Consider the following 9,412-nt stretch of genomic DNA (forward strand, 5'->3'; position numbering starts at 1 on the left):
TAGTGATTCATTCGTCATCAACCCTATCGGCTCCGAATGGTGCATATTCGTAAGCTCGTTGCACATTTAGCCGCAGTAATGCATTCCTGATTTTTGTTTTTTAACTAATGCATTTCAATTTAACTAACCCGGTAGCATTACATGACATTTTGAGGGTCAGCTAGGTTAATATAAAGGGGGAACGGGTTAATCAATACTGTCTATGTGCATTTAGTGGACGGTTGGCACAGAGGCGAACAGGAGAACTGGATACAGTGTTGGAGGACGGGCCCCATTTATTCCTATGAAGGTTGCACAGTGGTGCATGAAGCCACAATGGCTTGACTGCCAAGAATAAAATCACCCAGATCTTCCACACTGCTTCCGCATCCATGGGCCCATAGAGCAAGCAGTCTGGTGTTTCCTTTACCCCGCCTCCCATCCATTGGTCCAGCCTCGTTCTCGGGCTCATTCACATGAATGGAGGAAGTAAAATAAATGCGGAATCCGCTATAAGTGCATTTTACAACTATTAGGAGGTTTGGGAACCTAAGGGCTATTCAAGTGTTTGTAATGGGAAGTTGATTTACCTGAAAATAATCATCTTCTGATTTATAGACATCCCTCTCCCAATGTAAGTTTATGGTGAATCGGGTTGTTTTTGCCTCGTGAGGACCCGGAAGTCGTAACTCCACGGTTTGGCCACAACGAAAACTTGTTTCAAAGCCTGACGTTCTTCCTGGGGTTTGGGCTCTCACAGTAGTATTTACATGTTGTGTCTTTTCTGCTTGCTGCTAGTCACTAGTAACACACTTTACATTCATGAATCACCTCAGAATGAATGACTGATATGTAATGAGTAATACTGAAAGCCTGACCTGATATAGTAAACATTCAGCCTACTGCACCGTGCCACGCTGAAAATAACTGAAAAAGACACTGATTTATGTACCAACCCAACGTGAATACTTTCTCAGTATTGCTTGGCTGAGCCAGCGGGGACTGACTGGAACAGGCCAGGGAATAAAGATATTTACTGTTTCAAGGTCCTAAATATGCTGTCGTGAGGGACACATAACTAAACTGCACCCGCTGCAGAGGACTCGACACATAAATACTATCCTATGGTTAGAAATACCAGCTAGAATAATGTGATATTTCAAATTAAAAAAAGAAAATGTGGAGAGGAGACTAAAATATATGCTATGACTAAGGCAGGAGTAGCAGAGAAGCTGAAAATAATCAATGTGGGAAGAGATCCTACACAGAGAAATGTCCTTTCGTTCAGATAAAAACTACAAAATGAGAATAACTAGTGAGTCTTTATTGAAACAGTGACCAGAGAGTATCGTTCTGTCTGAAATGATTTGATTTCTGGCATTTAAAACCTTCACATAGCTGAAATGTCTTCGTGAGGCTGCAGTACATGGGAGATAGGGCTTCGTGGAGATGGGGAGGTGATGGTTACGAACACATACACACACATATGGCATCAAAAATGCCCACACTTCTCTTTATAGAGCGAAACAACAGTCATTAGAAGATGTAATGGATTAGCCACGGATAGAGTGAAGGGAGACAGAGAGGAGAGGGAAGAGGGGACAAACCAAGATCGAACTGATGGAGATTGGCAGATGGGTAAAATGGATTGGATAGACCGCTCTACGGATGAGAAGACAGTACGGAGAGCTGATGCCTACCGCCGCGGCGAGCGATAATGGAAACTGATTATAGAAAAATTCAACAAGGTTTCTCTCATTCCAGAAGCGCTGCTCAAAAGACGTGGTAGTAATATGATTGGCGAGGTCCCAGATCCTGGTTAAAACTGATTGTCACTGTATTTGGATCCGCAGCATCGACACGTTTTAAATATAGAAAGAAAAACAAAAAAACAGAGCCAGGTGATGTAGGATGAAAAATGTGAGCTGGAGACCCGACTGACGGGAATTGCAATTGTTTGTAGGAGTTCTTTGTGCTTCCGTGCCGCCAAACTGCTCTTCTGTTTACTCCGTGCCTCGCTGGCTTATGTTCATCTGAGGGAGCAGAGGAGCTGCAGGAGACAAACAGGATGTCTGTGGGAGGACGAATGAGAGGGGGGTAAATCTGACGGGGAAGTATTTGTATGCGCCTGTGCCTTTGTGTGTGTGTGTATTAATCCCAGGAAGGACTTCCTCTGAATCTGAGCTGCTTGGGAGTTCTGTGGGAGTTCGTTGACACGGGAAAAAGGCAGAGGAAGCGAGCAAGAGAGAGAGAGGTACAACAGAGTGAGAAGGATCAAGGGCAGTAGCACTATTGAATCCCACTTCTAAAAGAACACACACACACACGCAGCAGAAAACCACCCACAGAGAGAGGTTGTGATAACAGTGGCGGTACTGGCGTCATTATGAACTGATGATGATGAACATAGGCCCACCTCGGTGACACATAGCCTGAACCTACTCAAACGCTTCGCCTCAATCAAAGCTACTCCAAACCTCTGACTGAACAAACATGCCATCTGAGCCAGACCCAACAGCGTGTGCAATCAACCCTCAGGTTGGTTTAATCTCCTGGGTGTGCCAGGTGGGTGGGGGTCGCGGGCACAGCGCGATACTTCAAGTTAGAACATTACAGTCAGCTTTAGATAGTGTGAGGTGTTACAGTGAAATCTCCCAGGGCTGAGACGACTGAGATTCACAAGATGTGCATTGGGCTGGGCCTAGAATCTTAAAGCGTCGTTAGAAGGGAGATCGATTCTGCTAAAAACTAAACTTTCTGTCACACTGGCATGCAACGTGGCTCTTGGGATGGCAAGGTCGCAAATATTGTTCAAAAACCAAACCTCAACAACTATTGGATGGATTTATGTGACCGACGTTCATGGTTCCCAGAGGATAAATGACTTTGGTGAGCCCTTGACTTTTACTCTAGCGCCACCAGCAGGTTGACATTTGTGGTTCAGAGTGAAATATCTGAATAACTATTATATGGATTAATGTGCATTTTGGTCCACACATTCATGTCTTCTTCAGGATGAATTTAAATGAACTTTTGTAATCCCCGACTTTTCATGTAGAGCCATCATCTGATCAAAATTTAATTTTTTTCATACTTTACTTTTTATACACATATACTTGAATGATTTATGTCTAAATACCTGCTAAATTTATCACATTCCAACAGTCTCAGCTTTACTTTGCGCTTGATTAGCATGCTAACGCGTTAACTAAGATGGTGAACGTGGTAAACTTGCTAAAATTAAGCCTGAGAGAACATCTCTACAATGTAATCTGTGGTTCTAGATGGATCTCGGTTATGGCATAGAAAGGATCCGGCTGGTTTAAAACTCTCGCAAGAGTTTGTAAGTGTTCAGGAGAGTTCGTGCTCATGTGTTTACGTTCAGCAGTTGATGAGTAATCTCATTTGAATGCAGTATGTCATTTGCTTTAGATGAAGGCTCTAGAGATGAAATCATGAATGAAATTCAAGGTTGAAGTTGTTTTTTTTAATTATTTTCAGTTACAATGACAGACTTTCATTTCGTGTTGACTTTAACAGCCCCTGTGGTGTTTCAGTGCACCAGATCCCCTTAAAAGAAAACACTTGGTTCTGGTTCTCCCGTGCCTCCCTTCCCTCCAGCTGGCCCAGGAATACAGCCGAGGCCTTCAGCAGAGTGGTGTCGATGGTGGCTTCTAGTGAGCACTTGGGAAGCAGTGAGGTGAAGCTCACTTGACTCATATTAGGGATTGAAATATTACGATATCGCAACCTCTGCGGTTTGAACTTTGATGGTTATTTTTTAATCTTTTTGAAAGTGCGAGACTGAAAATGAAACGATCTCAGAAGAGAACATCACTCTTTGGTTCCCACAGTTCAAAGACTTATGGAACCTGTGACAAAGGTTTCAGGCTACAACCAGTGATAAACAGCCTGTCCTTAATCGAATGCAGATAGAAAGAATGGAAAACCTTAGAAAAGTTTACGCAAGTTCATCCTCCACTATATCCTTGAACTGGAACCTAATCTATGAATAATTTTCCCAGATGTGTCATGTTGAACGTATCGCTTATTCACCAGGAAGCCTTTAGAGGTTACATAACTGGTAGAACCCGCAGCTAGTCCTCTAATTAGACAGAGGGAAAAAGTTTGGCCTGTGAAACGCTGCGTAACATATATCTCAAAGTCCCTCATGGATCCCGCCTCTCAATCTCCTCATGGCCATGTGTCAGGCAGAGCTCTGGATACCACACACATACCCACTCCATCATATGTGTGCTTACTCATCATCGCAGCGCCACATCAGAGAGGACTCGTGCACAATACACTTGTCTGCCAGCCAAATGTGGGGAAACCACAGCAAGGAGACCAAAGAGACCAGAGAGCCCGCCCCCCCCCCCCCCCTGCAACCCCAAACTACTACCCTCCCCCCTTCCTAACTCAACCTCCTGAGTCATAAACTATCACTGCCTCAGAAGTTCTGGTTCGGAAACTAACCCTCTATCCTTCTACAACCCCGCTTCACAGAACAGTGTCTCCACTCTGAATACATTTGTCACGACAAAGATGATGATAAAGAAAAAACATTAATTTAACAGTTAGCCTTGGCATGCAGGGGATGGAGAGAGAAAAAAAGAGCGACATTTGATGCAGGAGAGCGCGTTGAATGTAAGAGCTGCGTGGTCGTGAGATGTCTGGAACTATGACAAGGTTAATCAGCGCCCGCTACTTTCTCTCACAAAACGTTTCAGAGGCCGTACGTAAACAACATTTTACAAAACCAATTATCTATTTTGAATAAAGGGGTGTTCACCTATCAAGAGCGAGCCCACTTAAACGGGGTCAAATACAATTCGCTATCACGCCACTTTCAAACAACATATCAAAGTGTTGTCACTTCCATTTACGACAGTAATGTGTACCTAGTAAATTGCACTACTGCCTTTGACTGCTGACAACAGCTAATTGTAAATGTCAGAGTTATTCATGTGTGTCTCACCATGCTACATGATTAAAAACCACCTATAGGTCTATTCAAATGTGCGATAGAGAACGTGGGGGATAGTGTACCTCAGAAGAATCCCTCATTCATTTCCTATGATGCATTAACAGCAGACTGCAGCACAGAGACCGGTGAGACAATTGAGACAAAGGTTGCTCTCGTTCATCATTCTCCTTACTTAGCAGAGCGTATTAGCTTTGCTTCTGGCAAATGGACTCAAAGACGGGAAACGCAGAAGGATACACAATTTTATTTAGATTTTTTCTGTTGTCTCTCGAAGCCCAATCTTTTGGTCCTGACCAGGAGCGTGTGTGTGTGTGTGTGTGTCTGCCCACATGGTACGATGATTTGTTTTCTCTCATGACCATGATTACAGGTTGTCAGCCATGCTTTTACTAGAGCTGATGGGTAATTTCACTCTTTAACATGGTTTAGAGTTGACAGATAGATTTTCACACACACGATACATATATGCACAAATACCATATTCACATGCACACACACGCACACACTTGAGCACCCAAGGGTACACACAGCGCAAATGCACAACAACACACTAACAAATCAAGTGCCATGTCCATTAGAGTGGACTAATCAACAAGGCCTACATGTGCTGTCACAACTCGCACAAGAACATTATGGATAATTTGTGTCTATAACATTGCATGCAATTATTCCTGCATACATTCCTGCGTGCATGGCGTTTAATGAGCCAAGCTAATTAAATATGGAAATTAATGAGATACAAAGGAAATGGGGAAAAGCACAGTCCTGATGCATTTAAAGGAGTTGCTAAAAGCCTTTTATTACATTAGGGACTGGGAGGGAAATGCGGCTTCTTCTAAGGAGACTATTAACAAACACAGTGATTAGCACGAGCCAAAACTCCAAAAACTATCGCACTGTATGTTATTCTCAAAACAGTGCAATCCAAACATAAAATATTGAAAAGTAAACTACTGTCGCAGTTATTCAAACATTCGGGTTTTTTGATAACGAGTCTTGCCGTACCTGGTAAATCAATCACCTTAATTGCATAGTTTTTTTGTTTGTAGACAGGAAAAAATGATGTTTTCTTGTAAATGCAGAACAAAGTCTAGCATATATTCGGTGGAGTAGATTCATTGCCAGTTGTTAAGTGGATCAAAAGCTAAGGCAGTGTGAGTTGATATTGTACGCTCGCCCTTTTTTACAATCAATTTCCCTCTGCTAGCGTGGCATGAGATGATGGGAAGCTCAACCCCCCCAAATCAAAGAGGCCTTTCACTGAGAAGCAAGTCATCACATCATGCTGTAAGCAGTGTGTACCCCACTATGGGAGCACTCATACGTATGTGTGTATGTGTGTGTGTGTGTGTGTGTGTGTGTGTGTGTGTGTGTGTAGCCCTCCAGATACACGGGGTCAGACACAGTTTACAGACGGGCCGACTCCATCCCAAAAAACACACATGCCATGGGACACAAGCCGGCCCGAGAGTGTTTAAGCTCAGTTTGAGCAAAAGGGAGTAACGGGAGGGCGGAGGGAGGCTAAAGTTCACCTAAAATTGCCTCACCCCTTGGGAGGAACCCGGCAGAATGGCCCGAGGACACCCACAAGCACAGGTCAAACTAAACAAAGCAGAGCATCTTTGCCTCTCAGGTCTTCGACATCGATAAATTCCAATGACGCCGACTCTTGCCCTTTTTCTGCGAAAGACAAAGTATCATCTGCTCAACCTCTGACCTCTCTTCCACCTGATGTCACCGTTGATGTCACTCCTTCCCTCTTCATGTTCGCTCCTCTTATTTAATCTCTCCTCTCGTCATCTCGCCCTGGAAAGAGAGGTGATGGAGGAAAGAAGTGAGGAGGAGGAGGAGGAGGTTGGAGGGGTTTAGCACGTCGGCGCAGACCTCTCCCACAGAGCTTACCTCATCCTTCTTTCCGTTCCCATCCCTCCCACCTCTTTCTCTCTGTCTTTCTTTATTTATACTGCACTTTTTTTTTTTTACTTCGCTATCCATTGCTTTTTTTCCCCCCTGCAGCAGCACTCTTGGCTGCACAGTTGATAGCAGCGACGTAGTGGTACATAAAAAAGAATGATCTCTGACCTCCATCATCAGGACTGTGATCATCCATAACGCCTGGTCACAGCAGCATTTAAAATGGAATCAATCGATTCCAAAGGAATCGCTGCAACTGGTGGACTTGGTCACGGGCCAAAGTAAATCGGATTTAAACTTTGGTGAACTTTGCCCCAAAACAATCTGTGACATTAACCAGCAGCAAGCGGAGAGCCGTAGAGTCCAATTTGGAGGAAACTATCCTAACTTATGTAATTGTGTGAGTTAAAGTTTGAGTTAAAGTTTACATCCATTCATTAGACAGTAGCTGACGGTATAAACATGTGTTTTTTGTGTGTCACTTTCAATCTGGGCAGCTCACTGCGTTCAGTCACAGTGTGTTCAGCTGCAGCCCTGCGAGTAGTCACTACACCAATTTTCTAGAAGCAAATATTTTGCTAATTTTGCAGGAAGAAAAAAGGAAAGCAAAACGATGAAATAAATAAATCAACACTCATTTATATTCGCTTTGGCCTTGATGACTCAATTCTTATGTAAATTACTTAACTTTTGCACACTAAGAAGCGATCCATGTGGGTCCAGGTGGGTTCATCCTGCACTACATTCCTGGGTGACACTAACAACAGTGATAGTAATAAGAGGACTGCTTGGATAAGTTTGGCTGGTGGTTGCACCTCTCTGAGGAGCTTCATTATCATTCTTCAAAGAAAATGTCAACTACAAACAAAAAAAAGCATCATTAGTCTCTTTTTCTTTCTGTGGCGGAAAAAAAACAAAAACATAATCATTAGTGTGTTTCCCTATCTCTCTCCTTCACCATGCCTGCAAGACAGCTTTTCTTCTCAGCCGCTGCTGTGAAAAGGTAGGCTGAACATCTCTCCTTTATGCTCACAAACACTCGCTAACTGATTAAACCAACACAAACTACTCATATTTGCATAGATAGCAAAATCTAGTAATATGAAAGGAAAAGTTATTGCTGCTATAGCTTTCTCCCTGACAAAACACAGAACGCTTTATATGCTAATTAGCCATTTAATATGAATGTCTAATTAATGGTATGCAAATGAGACACTGCCATTATTGGACCTGTTTGATATGGGGATGGACGCGGTTTTGAAAATCCTTGAGAAAACAGACATCCAATGCTGCCGCTCAACAGACGCAGGAAATCAATTTGGTTAATTGTCAAATATGCAAACATGTAAATTGAAGTCATGCATTGCCGTGGCCGAGGCACCTAACCATCGTCCCCGGAGCATGAATGTGAGCGCGGGAGCGGGAAACACACACACACACACACACACACACACACACACACACACACGCGCACACACACACGCAGCCGCGAGCGCAAACACACAAGCACACACTCCTCTTATCTCATCAGCCCTTTAATGTCGTTGATATTCAGTGCTCTGTCCTCTGACACAATGCATGCCACTAATTACCAATTCCCATGATAAGAGCATTGCCCATAGAATACACGATGGAAGATGAAGGGTGTGCCTGCTGGGCCACAGCTATTGAACATTCTGACTACACACCACTTTGAAAATTGGCTATCAATCAACATAGTGAGGACTGTTTAACTCTGCCACAGTTAGGAACCTACGCTGTCTCCCCGCAATGGCCCTCTCAACCAGCTGCCATGCAGCCTCCACAGACAGCTAATGGCAGAGGACAAATACCTGACAGTGTCCTTCATATAAAGTGCGAGGGAAAAAGATTCTCATTCACCCTGCGTAGGGGTGTCTGGTTGCGCTCTGAACTGTATCACCTTGCAGAAGAACCATGAAGCATTCATCAACGAGCCCAAAACAGAGAAAGTCACCGCAACGTCGGCATTCTCCTCCACTCACTGTGACTAAGATGAAGATAAAAAGGCAGGAAGAGTTGACATCACACAAAAGATTTGTTTTCTTTCCTCCTCTTCTTTTTTTTTTTTTTTTTCTTGCAGTGAAAGTTAATTGAATTTGTATGTTAATGAGGGCTGTGCATAGCTAACGAGCTCTGTGTGCGACCCATTAACATGTTGAATGATTGTTATGCCCCGGGCAAGAATCACCTATATGAGCTCCAAACACAGAGACAAAGAGCCAATCTGAATACATTATGGATTCATTTACATGTTCATCCACAGTACATACATGTTACGCTGATATCCGTCCCTCGGTTCAATTGTCAAAACCTGACTTGAATGATCTTTGTGGGCTGAGAGGGTCAGAGGGAAAAGGAAAGAAGTTAAATATACAGAGAAACAAAGGTAATGTGAGAACAGAGTGGTCATTCAGAAATCCACGGATTCATTTGCTCCTTACTCATTGAGTGATTTAGCTCAATGACGACAAGTTCTCACCTTGATGGAGATGAGGAACTGGTGTGATTCAG

Source organism: Anarrhichthys ocellatus, unplaced genomic scaffold (genome assembly GCF_004355925.1).
Source record: "Anarrhichthys ocellatus isolate YVR2014 unplaced genomic scaffold, GSC_Weel_1.0 scaffold14, whole genome shotgun sequence".
In the NCBI taxonomy this organism is placed as follows: Eukaryota; Metazoa; Chordata; class Actinopteri; order Perciformes; family Anarhichadidae; genus Anarrhichthys; species Anarrhichthys ocellatus.